Source organism: Pleurodeles waltl, chromosome 7 (genome assembly GCF_031143425.1).
Source record: "Pleurodeles waltl isolate 20211129_DDA chromosome 7, aPleWal1.hap1.20221129, whole genome shotgun sequence".
NCBI classification, from domain to species: domain Eukaryota; kingdom Metazoa; phylum Chordata; class Amphibia; order Caudata; family Salamandridae; genus Pleurodeles; species Pleurodeles waltl.
In genome coordinates this window covers 1,468,723,578-1,468,739,213 of record NC_090446.1, presented here as the reverse complement: position 1 = coordinate 1,468,739,213, position 15,636 = coordinate 1,468,723,578, and the positions used below count along the sequence as shown (strand labels likewise).

Genomic DNA, 15,636 nt, shown 5'->3' with positions numbered 1-15,636 from the left:
AAGGACCTGAAGCTTTTCTGAGCGGGCACCATGTTAAAGTAAGCCCACTTGGCAAAGTGTTTTAGTTTTCAGTGACAAACTCTGAAAAAACAAAAAAAAATGGTTCTGGTAAGCTGGAATTTTTCTCACCATGCATGAGGGTAATTCTTCTTTGTTTCCTGTTCGAGACCACAAGGCCTTCCCTTGAAAAATGTTATCAGCCGTTCTGTTGCACACTGACCAATGGGCCTTTGGTGCTCAAAGTTTTCCTTTGTCTTTGATTCCACCTCAAATCTCTTTAATCCACCACCCTAAACCCTGTGCCTCTTTATTTCATGCGTTCAGGTTGTTTTTTATATTTGCCCTGTACCTTTGCCCCAGTTTTTCCATTGTTCTCTTCCTCCTTTGCTCCTCTTTTTCTGGCTCTCTCTCTCTCTCGATCAAAGTCTGCTGAGGAAAAATAACTGGTGGCCCCCACAATAAGCCACGGTGGGCTCCACCTGCGACCACTGGTTTACATTAGGTACTGACTACAAGCAAAAGAAAAATGTCCAACATGAGCTACTTTATCTATAGCACAGGATAGAAAGCACTCAAAGCATATTGGGCCTGATTACAACTTTGGAGGAGGTGTTAATCCATCCCAAAAGTGACGGTAAAGTGACGGATTTACCACCAGCCGTATTACGAGTCCATTATATCCTATGGAACTCGTAATATGGCTGGTGGTATATCCGTCACATTTGGGACGAATTAACACCTCCTCCAAAGTTGTAATCAGGCCCATAGCCTCATTTCTTAACCTTAAGGGGCCATACCCACTCCTGTTTCACTAGGCTGAGGCTGCCACTGTGGGTGCAATAACTGCACACAGGAGTGATGCCTACAGGTCTCCTCTTTGTGTACATTAAGCCAGTGAACGCAAGTAAATGAAGCTCCTATGTGGTTATGTTTTATTCAATTGGAGTGTTTGTGAACAATTTTTTGAGTGCAGAATTAGTCTGAGTAGATGACTGTGTACAAATGTTTGCTAAAGAGTTGGTGGAGGTTGACAGCTGCCACCAGAGAAACAACCGAGAAAGCCCATACCTGACTTCTCCTTCCTCCCCCAGTGCTCCTTTGTCACCAGGACTTAATTCAAGCATCTACAAAACATTCCTCACCAGACCCCGCCCCTAGATATTGCATCTATCTGTCCAGTGTCATGTGTGCAGCAGACTTCACAACACAAGAAATTCAACAAATGTACCCCACCCATACTGCTTGGACATTTAACCATTGGAAACACATCACACTGAATGACAGCTGGCTGATAGAAATATGAACTCAGAGTGCCAGGAATGCTTCTCTGCCAATTAAATGAGGCCAGAGTATGCCTGTGGGTATCTAATCTATAAGTGCAGGAAAGCTGACTGATCACTTTACTCATTCCTTAATTTGAGCCAGTGATTTCCAGTGCTTGAAACCTGCACTTGTCTAGATCAGCACTTATGACTGTCTGCCACATGGTGGCGCTGTGTATCTAATTTAGAGATCTAAAGATAAGCACAACAGCAGTTGTTTATTAATTCTATATACATTAAACATGACTCATACATGCCACCCAAGCCATAAGCGGTCTGGATTAGTCTGAATGTCACACTTGTAACATTGTGATGCTAGTGGTTGTCCCTGGCAGTAGCAATGAGTGATGTAGGCTGTAATGATCTCCTGGCAAGGGCCCTGGCACTTGTTGTGTTTTACAAAATAAGCACTGACTCTACCTGACAAGCACGTCCCTTGCTGTGTATGGGGCAAGCACCTGTGTGTTTTAGGAACAAGCTGGATGCTGCATAGTTCTGTGTTCTTTGTGCCTAAAGATTACACCTTTGCCTCCCTTTTACTGTGGCAAAATCAGTCCGCTGTTGACATACTGCCCACAGTACCATTGAGCTGAATGATATCCAGCTTTAAAGATGCTGCCCATCTTGGACTCTAAACCATAATTTTATTTTCACTCACCACTGATTGTTTCTTATGTAATAGAATCTCTTTTAATTTTCTCTGACTCCTACATCAGGAAGTATTCTTGTGTGCAGAGTGGATCAACATTAAAATAAAAGCTACAGAGCAGTTGATCACTTTAGTCAACTGTGCCCTCCATTAAACTGTGGAAGCCAGGAGTACATGTTTTTGATTGGGCAGAAGTTGTGTGCTTCCACAAAAAAAGTGCTTGGCCTATGCACAGCTGTGATAATTTTGTTTATTTATCCGGCTGCCTGAGCTTGAACCTTCAGGAGCACACATGGCATTGTAATTATATTAAACTCTGGGAGGAGGGCTGACAACCTATATGAATGTTTAGGTCTGGCTTGTTGCAGCTCCCACCTCACACCTTAACCTATAGCGATATTCTACTACAGTTGTTTGCTACCACACAAATACAAATCTATCCACATGGTTTTTACCTGTAATTCTTCACATTGCTATATAACATTCCTTTATTGGCGTTGCCAGTGCTTTTCCTATCCATTGTGCTCGGGAACAGCTGACTGCCGCCTCAGATGATGCTTGCTTTGGAAACGGGTGGATTTCTGAGCCAATTAACAAACAAAAAGTAAATTAAAGATTCTCAGGCCTTTATCTATCTTCAAAAAGTTAGCCTGTTTAAGGAATTTACAAAAATCCTAATACATGGAACTTCAAAGTCAAAGATTTCCCTAGATGTATGGTTTCGTTCAGCGGGAAAATACACACTTTTTTTTCTCCGCCTACTAATTGTTTGTCAAGGTGGAAACATCCCTTTCCATTGCCACCAACAAATATATGGGTGTTTATGTGTTTTACGTACCCAATTAGCGAACATACGTCAACCTTTTTAGGGCATTCGGCCCTCTTAAGAGAGACGCAGTATCAACATTTACCGGTGAGAATGTGAGGTGACTGGATTACCACACATTTTCCGCTTCGTAAAGAAATACCTCTTCAGTGACGCTGTATTCCTGCAACTTCCAAGTCACATAAATGTTGCGACTGGTTACCGCAAGCGGAAATTCGTTTGTAAATATATCTGAAACACCCGGTAACGTTCTCGCGTCATGTCATTTCCGCTAACTGTGCAGAAATGTCGAAGGACGCTATTTCTAAAGATTCCTGAAAATAAGCCCTAAAATGCGAAGGTCTGGGGAAGTTCACTGAATCAAATCTGAAACTCTATTAATTGGTTATTTAAAAAATGTAGGCATTCGATAAATTACACATGTGTAGGGACAGAAAATCACTCGTTTGCATTCTGATCTCTAACTTGTAAATAAGTATTTATCAGCATGTAATAGTATTTATATAGCGCTTACTACCCCTGACGAGGCGTCGAAACGCAATTGCTTCTTGAAGAGTCCAAGACCGTCGCCATATTCGGTGAGCTTAATACTACGTTTCACCTGACATGGTCCATTTAGGAGCAAGTCAGGTGTTACTGCAACAGTTTCAAGCACATTTAGAGACATTTTCATGAAAAGTGGCGCTGCACCTAGTGCTTCTCTTGCGTCCCTTAGCCCCCCCATAACACCACCACGTGTGCGTCATACTTACAATACGCAGCACCATGGTAGTAGCTAGGGGGACTAGCGTAAAAAATGTTGACGCTAATCCTGCAAAGCACCCAGAGGCCCCTTGAATATAATGGGAGCCTCTTTTTAATGCCTGCAAAGAGCAGGTGTTGAAAATGCCGACAAAAATGGCGCAATGGAATCTCATAGACTCCTTTGCACCATTTTTACAGCCCCCTTAGCGTCAGAACGCCCCCTTGCATACATTATGCCTGGTGCAGGCACAATGTGGCGGAAGGAGTTACAAAGTGGCGCAATGCATTCAATGCGCCACTTTGTAAGTAAATTGTAAAAGTGGTGCTATGGTGGTGCTAGGGGCTCTTAAATATTTCCCTCACTAACTTATAAATTCGAGAGAAAACTGGACCTTGTGGCAGTGAGGAAACGTGAGCCCACCCTCAACATGTGCTGTGTCTCCTGCCTCCATCTTATCTCTTAGGGGTGTGTTAGTTACTGCAGTATGAAATGCTACTTAAAAGCAGGCTAGTAGATGAGATTGGTTTACATAGTAGGAGCCTGAATGCATGTCCCGCACCTTAGAGAATCATGAAGTCTAAACAATGACTTTCACACTTGTGCATCAGTCAAGAGCGTTTATGTAGCTATTTATGAGTGTGTATTTTTGTGTTCATATATAAAGCTACACATATGCAGAGAGAGCGATAGATGTATACCTACATACTGTACAGAAAGGGGCATATTTAAGAAAAGTGGTGCTACAATACATAAAGCTCCGCTTTCCTTACGGCCCTTAGGGCCCCACTACTGCCACCATGTGTGCGCCGTATTTAAAATACAGCACACCATGGTGCAGGGTAGCGGGCAATAGTGTCAAAATTCCTGGCACTATTGACATACTTTTCAGGGTTAGCACCAAACCTTGAACAGTACATAGGGGCTCGTTGTATTCAATGGGAGTCCCCTTTTAACGCCTGCTCTGAGCAGGCGTTAACAATGCCGAAAAAAAATGCTGCAAAGAAATCTTTCAGATTACTTTGCGCCATTTTTTTCAGCCCACCCCTCACATACATTATGCCTGGTGGAGGCATAATGTGGTGAAAGGGGTTACAAAGTGGCGCAATGCGTGCATTGCGCCACTTTGTAAATGTGGCGTGGGGATTTTAGCCTCGTTGGGGCACATTAGCGTAAAAAAAATGACACTAATGTGGCACAAGGAGGAGCTAGGGGCTCTTAAATATGCCCCCAAGTATTTATGCAGATGCACTGAGCATATTATGAGATTTACTGTATTTGTTGAGTGTGGGGAGGGGCCATGACTCATGTGAGGCCAAGCCTCGAGTGGGTAACCCTGCCCCTCCTCTCTCTCACAAATGATGGTAAAGGGGTGAATGTGTGTTTATTAGTACAGCTGTTCGAAATTTTGTGTTATTATATCACAATTATGTTCACTGTCATATAAACATAGCAAACTATCAAGCACAATAAATATTATGGCGGTCATTCCAACCGCGGCGGGCGGCGGTAGCCGCCCGCCATGCGGTTACCACCGAATGACCGCACCGCGGTCCCGCTGGGCCGGCGGGCGACCGCCAAAAGGCCACCCGCCGGCCCAGCGGGAAAGCCCCAGCAACGATGAAGCCGGCTCCGAATGGAGCCGGCGGAGTTGCTGGTGTGCGACGGGTGCAGTGGCACCCGTCGCGATTTTCAGTGTCTGCTTGGGGCCCCTGTGAGGGGGATGGGCAGTGGCCCCCCAGGGGCCCCACGACACCCATTCCCGCCATCCTGTTGGGGGTCGGAATCCCCATGGCGGTGCTGCAAAGTCCATGGAGTTTGCGTCATTTTTTAGCGTGGACACCTACTTTGCGTTAATGATACGCAAGGTAGGCGTTCCCGTCTAAAAAATTGACTCCGAGGTATGTGTGCCGTATTTACACTCCCGGGCAAAATTCACACCCGGGAGTGGGCGGGTCAAAAAAAATGACGTCCAGCCGCTTTTGCGTCGTTTTTTAGCGCCTGGTCAGGGCAGGCGTTAAGGGACCTGTGGGCTCAAAGGAGCCCAGAGGTGCCCTCCCATGCCCCCAGGGACCCCCCGTCACCCTTGCCCACCCCAGGAGGACGCCTAAGGATGGAGGGACCCATCCCAGGGAACATAAGGTAAGTAATTTTTTTTTGTTTGTGGCATAGGGGGGCCTGATTTGTGCCCCCCTACATGCCACTATGCCCAATGACCATGCCCAGGGGACAGAAGTCCCCTGGGCATGGCCATTGGGCAAGGGGGCATGACTCCTGTCTTTGCTAAGACAGGAGTCATTTAAATGGGGGTTGGGAGTAAAAAAAAATGGCGCAAATCGGGTTGAGGCGAAAATTTTGCCTCAGCCTGACTTGCCCCATTTTTTGGCGCCCAAGCTCCATATTCCCCTACGCCGGCGCCGCCTGGTGTACGTCATTTTTTTTTACGCACACCAGGCAGCTCCGCCGGCTAAGTTGGCGCAGTTGTGCGTCGAAAAGTATAAATATGGCCCAAACTACCTCAAGATCATTTCACTCTCTAACGAGTATAATCACATTCTGTCATGTGTCAGTGGCAATAACTTATTCTTTAACTCAACCTCTGAGGCAATACGGTCCAAAAGAATGTCCCTACTATCTTAAATGGCATTACTACAAATAATGCAGGTTTCCACATCAACCGTAATCGACTGCCAAGGCCCAGACATTTCTTTCACAGGTAACTGCTCCTGTGAACCTCGCCCACAGAAATTGTGTGATGCTGGGCAAATCACTTCTTCTCCCCAAGCGTCCGTTCCATTGGCTACCAGATTTGCAGCTGCACAACGAATGCTGCTGTTGGCACACTAACCCATTCAATGATCTATCAAGGAGTTTAATCTGTAGGTTGTTTATAGAATCACTTCCATCAGTCCCCTTTTTCAGGTAACATTCCCATTCACTGCTGTTAAGATAACAGAGGCTCAAGGATGAGTGATTATCAAGCTTCTTGCAAGTTATCAAACTCTGAATACATCCTGAGCAGTATAAAGGAGAGTGTGAAAGTCTTTGGTTGTGTAGAGCTGTTGCTGCATGTACACGTCCTCCTGGTGCTGGACACAATTCACATTTACTAAATATGTGACAGGCATGTGACGGATATCCCACCCGCCGTATTACGATCCCCGTAGGATATAATGGGATCATAATGCGGCAAATGGGATATCCTTCACGTTTGTGACGGAGTATTTCCCTCCGCCAAGTCCTAAATCAAGCCCTTAGAGTTTGGCAGGCGGGTTACTCCGTCACAAACGTGATGGCTATCCCGTCCGCTGTATTATAATTTCCATAGGATATTATGTAATCGTAATACAACGGACAGGATATCTTTCATGTTTGTGATGGTGTATTCCCATCCGGCACACTAAATCAGGCCGGAAGTCTTCTTGAAAGCAGCTGTCTGTGCATCCTTAGACGAGCATTGATACCCTTTATGCAATGGGTTGCTTTGCCGTTAGGCAACCACTGCCCGACCATGCTTATCACCGGAGGTACCAGAGTTCTTCCCATAGTAGTCTCTTTTGGCAGCATGTCTCTAGTGTGTTGCTGTCAGTGGTGTAAGAGACGGTGAAGGGCACCCCTGAGGGATATAATGAAGGGCCCCAGAAATATTTATATTTCAAATGCCAAGCAAAAGTATGTTTCCTCTACCTCATTGCATACAAAAAGCATCAACATCTCTTAGTTGACAGTGAAGTTTGCCACACAGGAATACTTTAATTCATGAGGGATGATGAGAAATTAATGTAGAATGTCATTTTAAGTCACGTTATTCAAAACTTGACAGGATTTGATTACTATATTTCGAGAAGAGCTAATGTGTTCTCTCTAAAGGAGATTTGGAGAACAAATGTGACAAAGCACATTAGGACAGTAATACCGACTAATGTCTGATGGGATGTAAATATGACCTTCACAGGAAAATTGGTGGGGACCTCCTATAAGCTCTTTTTGAAACTGTGTGTAGGAAAGTGCCACTGTTGGCACATGGTTACCCCCCCACCACCCCTTTTTTGCCTAGTGTTGATGTAAACTTTGATTGAAAGTGTGCTGGGATCCTGCTAACCAGGCCCCAGCATCGGCGTTCTTTCCCAAAAACTGTACCTTTGTTCCCACAATTGGCACAACCCTGGCACACAATAAAGTCCTTTGTAAAAGGTACCCATAGTACCAAGGGCCCTGTGGCCAGGGAAGGTCCCTAGGGGCTGCAGCATGTATTATGCCACCCTAGGGGACCCCTCACCAAGCACATGTACACTGCCTTGCAGCTTGTGTGTGCTGGTGGGGAGAAAAAGACCCTCTCAGAGTGCCATGCCCACAAACCACTGCTTGTGGCATAGGTAAGTCACCCCTCTAGCAGGCCTTACAGCCCTAAGGCAGGGTGCACTATACCACAAGTGAGGGCATAGCTGCATGAGCAATATGCCCCTACAGTGTTTAAGTCCATTCTTAGACATTTTAAGTGCAATGTAGCCATATTGAGTAAATGGTCTGGGAGTTTGTCATTACGAACTCAACAGCTCCATAATGGCTTCACTAAATACTGGGAAGTTTGGTATCAAACTTCTCAGCACAATAAACCCACACTGATACCAGTGTGGGATTAATTGAAAAATGCACACAGAGGGCATCTTAGAGATGCCCCCTGTATGTTAGCCAAACTGCTAGTGTAGGAATGACCAGTCTGTGCCAGCCTACCACTGTCAGACAAGTTTCTGGCCACATGGGTTGAGTGCCTTTCTGCACTCTGTGGTCAGAAACAAAGCCTGTCCTGGGTGGAGGTGCTTCACACCTCCCCCCTACAGGAACTGTAACACCTGGCGGTGAGCCTCAAAGACTCAAGCCTCGGATTACAGTGCCCCAGGGCACTCCAGCTAGTGGAGATGCCTGCCCCCTGGATAAAGCCCCACCTTTGGCCGCAAGTCCGGCTGGAAAATTAGGGAAAACTGGGAGAAGTGACCACACCAGCAAGGACCACCCTTAAGGTGTCTAGAGCAGAGGTGACCCCCTCCCTGCAGAATCCTCCATCTTGGTTTGGAGGACAGTAACCAATAGGATTAGAGATGTGTCCCCCTCCCCAAAGGGAGTGGGCACAAGGAGGGTGTAGCCACACTCAGAGACAGTAGCCATTGGCTACTGCCCTCTGACCCCTAAAACGCCCCTAAATCTAGGATTTAAAGGCCTCCCTGAACCCAGCTCATCAGATTCCTAGTGACCTACAAGAAGAAAAAGGACTGCTTAGCTGAAACCCCCAGTAGAGAAGGAGGGAGATGACAACTGCTTTGACTCCAGCCCTACCGGCCTGCCTCCTGCTTCAAAGAACCTGCAAAAGACCATTGATGCGTCCAGCGGGACCAGCGACTTCTACCCAAGTCCAGAGGACTGGCTTGCACCAAAAAGGACCAAGAACTCCCAAGGACAGCAGCTCTTTCTACGAAAAACCAACAACCAAGGACTCCCACCTCACTCCGGATGCGTGAGTCTTGACCCCTGTGCACCCGACGCCCACCGCCCGTGTCCAGGCGGTCCACCCAGCAAGAGAGGGTCCCCAGGCAATTGTGAGCAAGTGCCCACCCTCGGTTGACCTCTCCACCCCTCCACGACAATGCCTGCAGAGGGAATCCCGAGGACCCCCTGACCGTGAAGTTCCTGACGAAGATTTCCAATGCCTAAAGACACTGCACCCAAAGCCCCCAGTCCTTGGAGAAACCGACACCCGATGCATCTACGTTCAGCAGGCGGCCCTTCTACCTGTCCGACCGGTGGTGTGCCTGAGGCACCCCCCTTGACCTCGCCTGCAGCCTCTGAGTGACCCCAGGGTCCACTCATAGACCAATATTGGAAACCCGACGTCCTGTTTGCACCCTGCAGCCAGCCGGCCCTGTGCCACTGAGGGTGTATGTTTGGTGCCTACTTGTGGCCCCTCCTGCGCTCCTTCAAACCCCTAATGGTCTGCCGTCCGAGCTTTGGGTACTTACCTGCAGGCAGGCCTGATTCCGGGTACCTCCTGTCTCCATAGGAGCCCATGTTAAAATTGTTCATCTTTGACCTCTGCACCCGGCCGGCCCCATGTTGCTGGTGATGAGTGTTTGGGGTTAACTTGAACCCTAACCGGTGGACTTCCTAAAACTGGGAGACTGAAACTGTAAGTGTTGTACTTACCTGTCAAACGATCTAACATTTCTTCCCCCATGAACTGTTTCTGAAAATTGCAGTGTCCATTTTTAAAACAGATTATTGCCAATAATTCAAAAACTGTATTACTTATCTATTTCAAACAACATACTGTTTATACCTGTGTGAAATAAGGTACTTACCTGCAACTTGAATCTTGTGGTTCTAAAAATAAATTATGAAAATATATTTTTGCTATATAAAAACCATTGGTTTGGAGTTAAGTCATTGAGTGTGGGCTTCTTCTATTGTCTGTTTATACAACAAATGCTTTGCACTACCCTCTGATAAGTCTAACTGCACGACCACACTACCACAAAAGAGAGCATTAGTATTATCTACTTTACCCTCTGTTAAGCGTCTGGGGAATCCCTGGACTCTGTGCACACTATGCCTCATTTTGGTATAGTATATACAGAGCCAGCTTCCTACACTGTGTTAAATGGAGCAATTTATTGCACAATGGTCAAGTCAAGAAATTTCACAGTGGAGATGAAGGCAGGGCAGTTCTGAAGATTTCTTTGTAAAGCATATGTTGCCAACTAACACGTGCAAAGTAGACACTATTGTCAGTATACACGTGGTGAGCAGCAGGTCTTGCAACGTCTCTCGCAAGGTTTAGCTCCCAGCTTTTCTTAGATATACTTCACACAAACACACACGGTGGCACACGCATCTACTCTTCAACACAGTCTTAGTCACACACACATCCACTAATACTCTCCAACATGGTTTCTCACATACATTTTTGTTCAAACTTTCACATACTTTTTCACACCATGACACGTGCGCACACACACAATCTGTTTCACACACAAACATGAGGAATTTAAGGAGAGACAGCGGATTGCAGAAAATCAAGGTTAAAATTGAAAGCTGCAGAAGTACACAGTCAAGTATGTTAGCCTAGTATATCTTAAGAAGAGCAGGGAGGGAGGATGAGAGCATGTAGGATATGTACTATTGTGGGATCTGTGTGTGACATAATTGGGTGGCACCAAATTGTCTTAGTGGGATCACAAGTCAGAACAAGTGCAGGGTTCATGTCACTTTTGGCAAATATGCTTTTTTATATCATTGTCAAATGATCATTTCACTCATTTGGTGTCAGAGAAAAAAACAAGTAAAACTGATTTAAAGCTTCAAAATTCGTGCAGCTGAGAACACATATCCAGACACTTACGGTGACCCAGCCTCCTATGTGCTGTCAACGGAGCTCATTCAGAAGATGTAAGATCATATCATTTTTAATCCTCTCCATAAGACACTCAGAAGAAAATCTGAATGGGACAGGTGTGTGCATGCAACTGTATGACAGATAATTATATCAATAATCATCAGTTGCTCTTTCCATTTACAGTTACTTCTTCCAGACAGAGACACTCCTCACTAAGCGCAAAGCAGAGTGGCAGTGCACTGGCACACCCATTCAGTCATCAACAACCAAAAACTAATCAGTATAGGCAAGGAGGCTAACCATGGTGCAAGCGTTACCACCATGAGCCAAGGCTTTCCAGAGAGTAAAATTGCCTGAAATGAGGAACATCCACAGAGTGTGAGGGAGACCTTATGAAGGAAACAGGGAGAGGTACAGAAGATAGGTACACTGTAATAGCAGTCATAGAGAGGGGATGAAAGAAAGATGGAGTATGGAGCTTGCATTTTGAGAGACGAGGAAGGAGAGGTAACCCATAGAATGGAAAGTGGGGCAACCAGCAGCATCCATTTATGTAGGGTAAACGTACAATTAAAAAGAGTAAAGTTCATGATTCTGAGTTTTTGGGACATGGCAGCAGGTCACAGCTCCAATCTAGACTCTGATAGTCTGAGCGGGCAGCACCACTTCCGGAATGAGAGAGTCTGGAACTACCTTGGTTCTCCTCCTTAACCTCAGACCAGATCCATATGTGCAATTCACATCTGCTGAGAATGTAAGTTGTGGTTCACAGTTCTCAACCGCACCCTGAGCTGGTGGTGATGCAAGTACATAGATGGTCAATCTCGCCTCTAATGGCCCAAAACCTACCCCTGAGAGATAAGTGGAAGGAGCTACCCCACCCAATTCCATTACTTGAATTCTTCCATTGTTTAAACAGTTAACTGTGTTTGTTCAGCGCTGGTCGGGTTCTAAGTGAGCCATACCCCTAGCCCCCTGTTGCAGGAGATGGTAAGGTTTATGTTATGCCTCTGGTGATGTAAGACACAGAGGGGGAATAAAGACCCAATCACCACCCCCTAGTACTGCAGATTACACTATGACTCATTTTGTTACATCAAGTTTAAAGCCAGAAAGAAAACCGGTGTTGGAAGACTCACCTCTCAGGGGATACCGACAGAGACCAGGATGCTCTTTAAGGCTAGCCCCCTCATAGCCCTGGCTCAGATAGTGGAGCCTGTGGAGGGCCCACAACTTATAAATGAGGCCTACATTCGTTCATCCACTCTGCCCTCCTGCAAGAGCACTTCCCCCACTCCTGAAATAACTAGACCCTGGCCTGGCGTTCGGTACAAATGCAACACTAATTTCTTACCTACACTTCTGCAGTCTGTGACAGTGTCTTCATGCACCAGACCACAGCCTGCCACATGATATCAGGACAACAACCAGGCCCTTTACTGTCAATACCAGCACTTAAGATTTCATTTGTGAAAGACATGCATACGTCATGCCTTTTCCGCAGTCTAGCCCTCCTTGAGCACATTGACCAACTACTGAAAACATACAAGGCTCCATGATTTCTGGACTACTTTTTATTTTTATTTCCTACGCAGCACGATCTCGCTGGGCAGTAATCGAGTGCTTTGCATGACTACTAGTTTAATTCTACTGTTTACCCTAGCGCTCCTTTGCGAATTCAATGTTTTACACAGCGCTCGTTTAAAAAAAAAATATTATTTATTTTCCTCATCCCCAACACCACCTCTGCTTGCCCCTCTCCTTGTTTAAAGGTACAAAAGTTCTGCAGGGAGAGTGGCCTTAGGAGTTTACAACGCTAATAGCTCTAACTCGAGCAAATGCAAGACCCATTGCATTACAAATGCTTGTTATTTATAGCTATGGGCATGGGGCCCTAGACTAGTATGAATTGTCACACTTGTAGCAGAGTGCTGGTCAACAGTTGTGTAGGTACATTCATTGGCAACGCTGACAACACACACACACTTCCTCTGCCTTTTTTCTTTCTCTTAGTGCCCTCAGCCCTTTTGGCCTTTTCTCTCTGCACTCCAGTACTCAACTTTACAGAGAAAGTGGAATGCCTTCCCTTACCACTAATTTCGAAAAAGGCCCTTTGACCCGTCCCTGCTCCTAGCGACTCAAATGCGAAGGTGTGCAAAATTGCAAAGGCAAACAACTTGCACCTTGTCACATTTAAAAAAAAAAGTTTTGCAATCTAAGTGACGTGTGAAACTCATAAGGTTTTATGACAAACAGGACACCCAGCTTCACTGTTCCTTCACTACCACAAAAAAACTATTCTCAGTGCCGATTCCAAACCAGCCTCAAATTCTCTCCTTCTGTCAAAAATGTATGTAGCAAAATAGGTTGGCCCACCAGTCCTTGCATAAAACCAGATTAGTGCAAGAGAAAAGTGTTGTTACTAATATAGAAAAGAGATAATAACTGACGTAGACGACCCATTGCTCCATGCTGTTGCCTGTGGTGGGCAGAAACAAAATGTGAATATCACTTGAACAGATCAATGGATGAAGGGAGCAGGTCAACGCCCCTCAATGTATATATTTATAAATTTCAGGGTTGGCGATGTCAATTGTGCAGTTATGGCAAAATTATAGTTTCTATTTGTGAAATACGTATTTATTGCTGTCAGCATAGAGCCTTACAATGTTAAAACAAAGTACATTTAGATTAATACACTGTATCAAGGTTGAATCAGCCTGAAGTAATTTGCTGTATGATGCGTTGATCGGCTTAAGGACCAAGGAAGAGAAGAGTCTGTGCAAAGACAATCACAATCACATCCAATTATATAAAAAATTGCAAATATTGTGTTATACAATCCCAGCTTTGGTAATAGGACTGCGTGTTTAGGTTGGCAAAATGGCAACGTGTGGACTGAGTCTATCCACACAGTTAGTAGCTGCCGGTCTAACTCCTAGCGTGCTCACAGCTCATCACCCAAAACTCCACACCCACTGGGTTAAAAGGGATTATGGCAACCCGAACATGACACTTCGACTCCCCAGGGTAGCCAAGGAAATAGATCATACCCTTTCATATTATCACTCATGCAAACCAAGGCGAAACAAAAAGATACAAGATAAGTTTTCAATACATTTATTAAAACAATGACAATCTGGAATATAAAGATTGAGCTGTGATAATTAGGCAGATGAGGAAAGCAAGGTAATCCATTTTACAAACATGATAAAGAAGATAAACAGTCCAATCATGATGTATGTGGTTCTCGACGTGCTAGAGGTTCCTATCTACCCCTATCTCTATTCTGAAAGGACAGTGGTTGTAACCCTCTGCCTGGCCTGATCTAAGGGATTAGCCCCAGACCCATTCCTGGAAACAATGTCAGGAATCAGCCTGTGGTGTAGATGGCAATCCTCTCAAAAAGCTGGCAGATCAGCGCCAGCCTAGTTGCATGTCACACAGTGTGCATCTCAGAATAGTCATGGCCGGATTGCCCTCTGCCCTCCTTGGGTCAGCGCACCATATAATACACCATACCGCATTGGAAATACAGTTCAATTGCAATGCTTTGTCTAGGTGAGAGAAGCTGTCTCCTGAACAGGCAACATAAGCTAACATATCATGTACCGCACTCCACAGCCCTGGACAGAAGGTATTGATTATATGTTGTGCAAAGTCTAACTAAACAAGCAGCATGTTCATCATTTTTCCTAGATCAAAGCAAACTGATAAAATGTGTAAAAACTGTCGCTAAAAAGCAACTTTACTAAAGTGAATAAAATATGAATATACATGAACTGGAAAACTAAGCTAAAACAGGGATGACCAACCCGGGTCTTAGAGATACACACGCTTTGTGATCTATGTACTAACTGCTACCAGCATAGGGGTATTCCAGACAAATAAAACTGTGAAATTACATCCCTAGACCCCCTTTTGTTACTTGAACTGTGCGTGATGAAGCAAACTGATATCTAATTTTCAGTCAGATTGACAATTGACAGGGAGACACGTAGGTCACAATTAGTGGTTCTCCAGCCACGATGACACAAATGTCCTTCCATCCTCTACTGGTTGAGTACCTTTTAACCTAAATAACACAAGTAACCAAAGTCTGTGAGCCTGTGCACATTTTGTGCAAAGTAGCATAAAGTGCATTGCAGTTTGCTTTCCCTTTAAAAAGCAGCTAGAATAAATGCTCTCCTTTGGTACCCTCTGGACTGGGCTAGCTGGACCTTCATGTGAAATATCCCTTATCTAGTCTTATATATAGGGAACGTTTCAGCTTTGTTTGAATATAAGCCATCCAAGTACTTCTTAAACTGAGGAGTCGACTTGTGAGCCTGGTATTGTGCTGCTAGGTCACCTTCTTGTGCTTTTTGACCATTTCCCCTTCTATGCTTAATCAATACTGCTTCTTAACAAGTTCAATTGAACCTGGACCGATATGAGTTGAATCCTTTCAATACTGTTCTGGTTGTAACAATGTCAGAAGATTCTTAACATAATTTAACCAGTTATTACCACCCCTGCCTGTGTCTGCAGCCATTGCTTGGAATGATTTAAGTAAACTGATGCACAAGGTTTTCTATTCATGCACACCCATTATTATACAGGTTTCTGTCCAGCCTTGGCTCTTATAGTGGAAATGCCCATTTGGAGATATGTAGGCACCAATGGGTTTCCAGGAACTAAACCAGGCACCTGAATGCATTATTTTCTTCA

General features: G+C 45.0%; 1 protein-coding gene across 2 annotated transcripts in view; it reads right to left on the bottom strand.

Annotated features, from left to right (window-relative positions):
- The window catches only part of LOC138247438 (transmembrane protein 91-like), an 81,977-nt gene that overhangs the window by 23,244 nt on the left and 43,097 nt on the right, over positions 1–15,636 (bottom strand). The window lies entirely within an intron of this gene.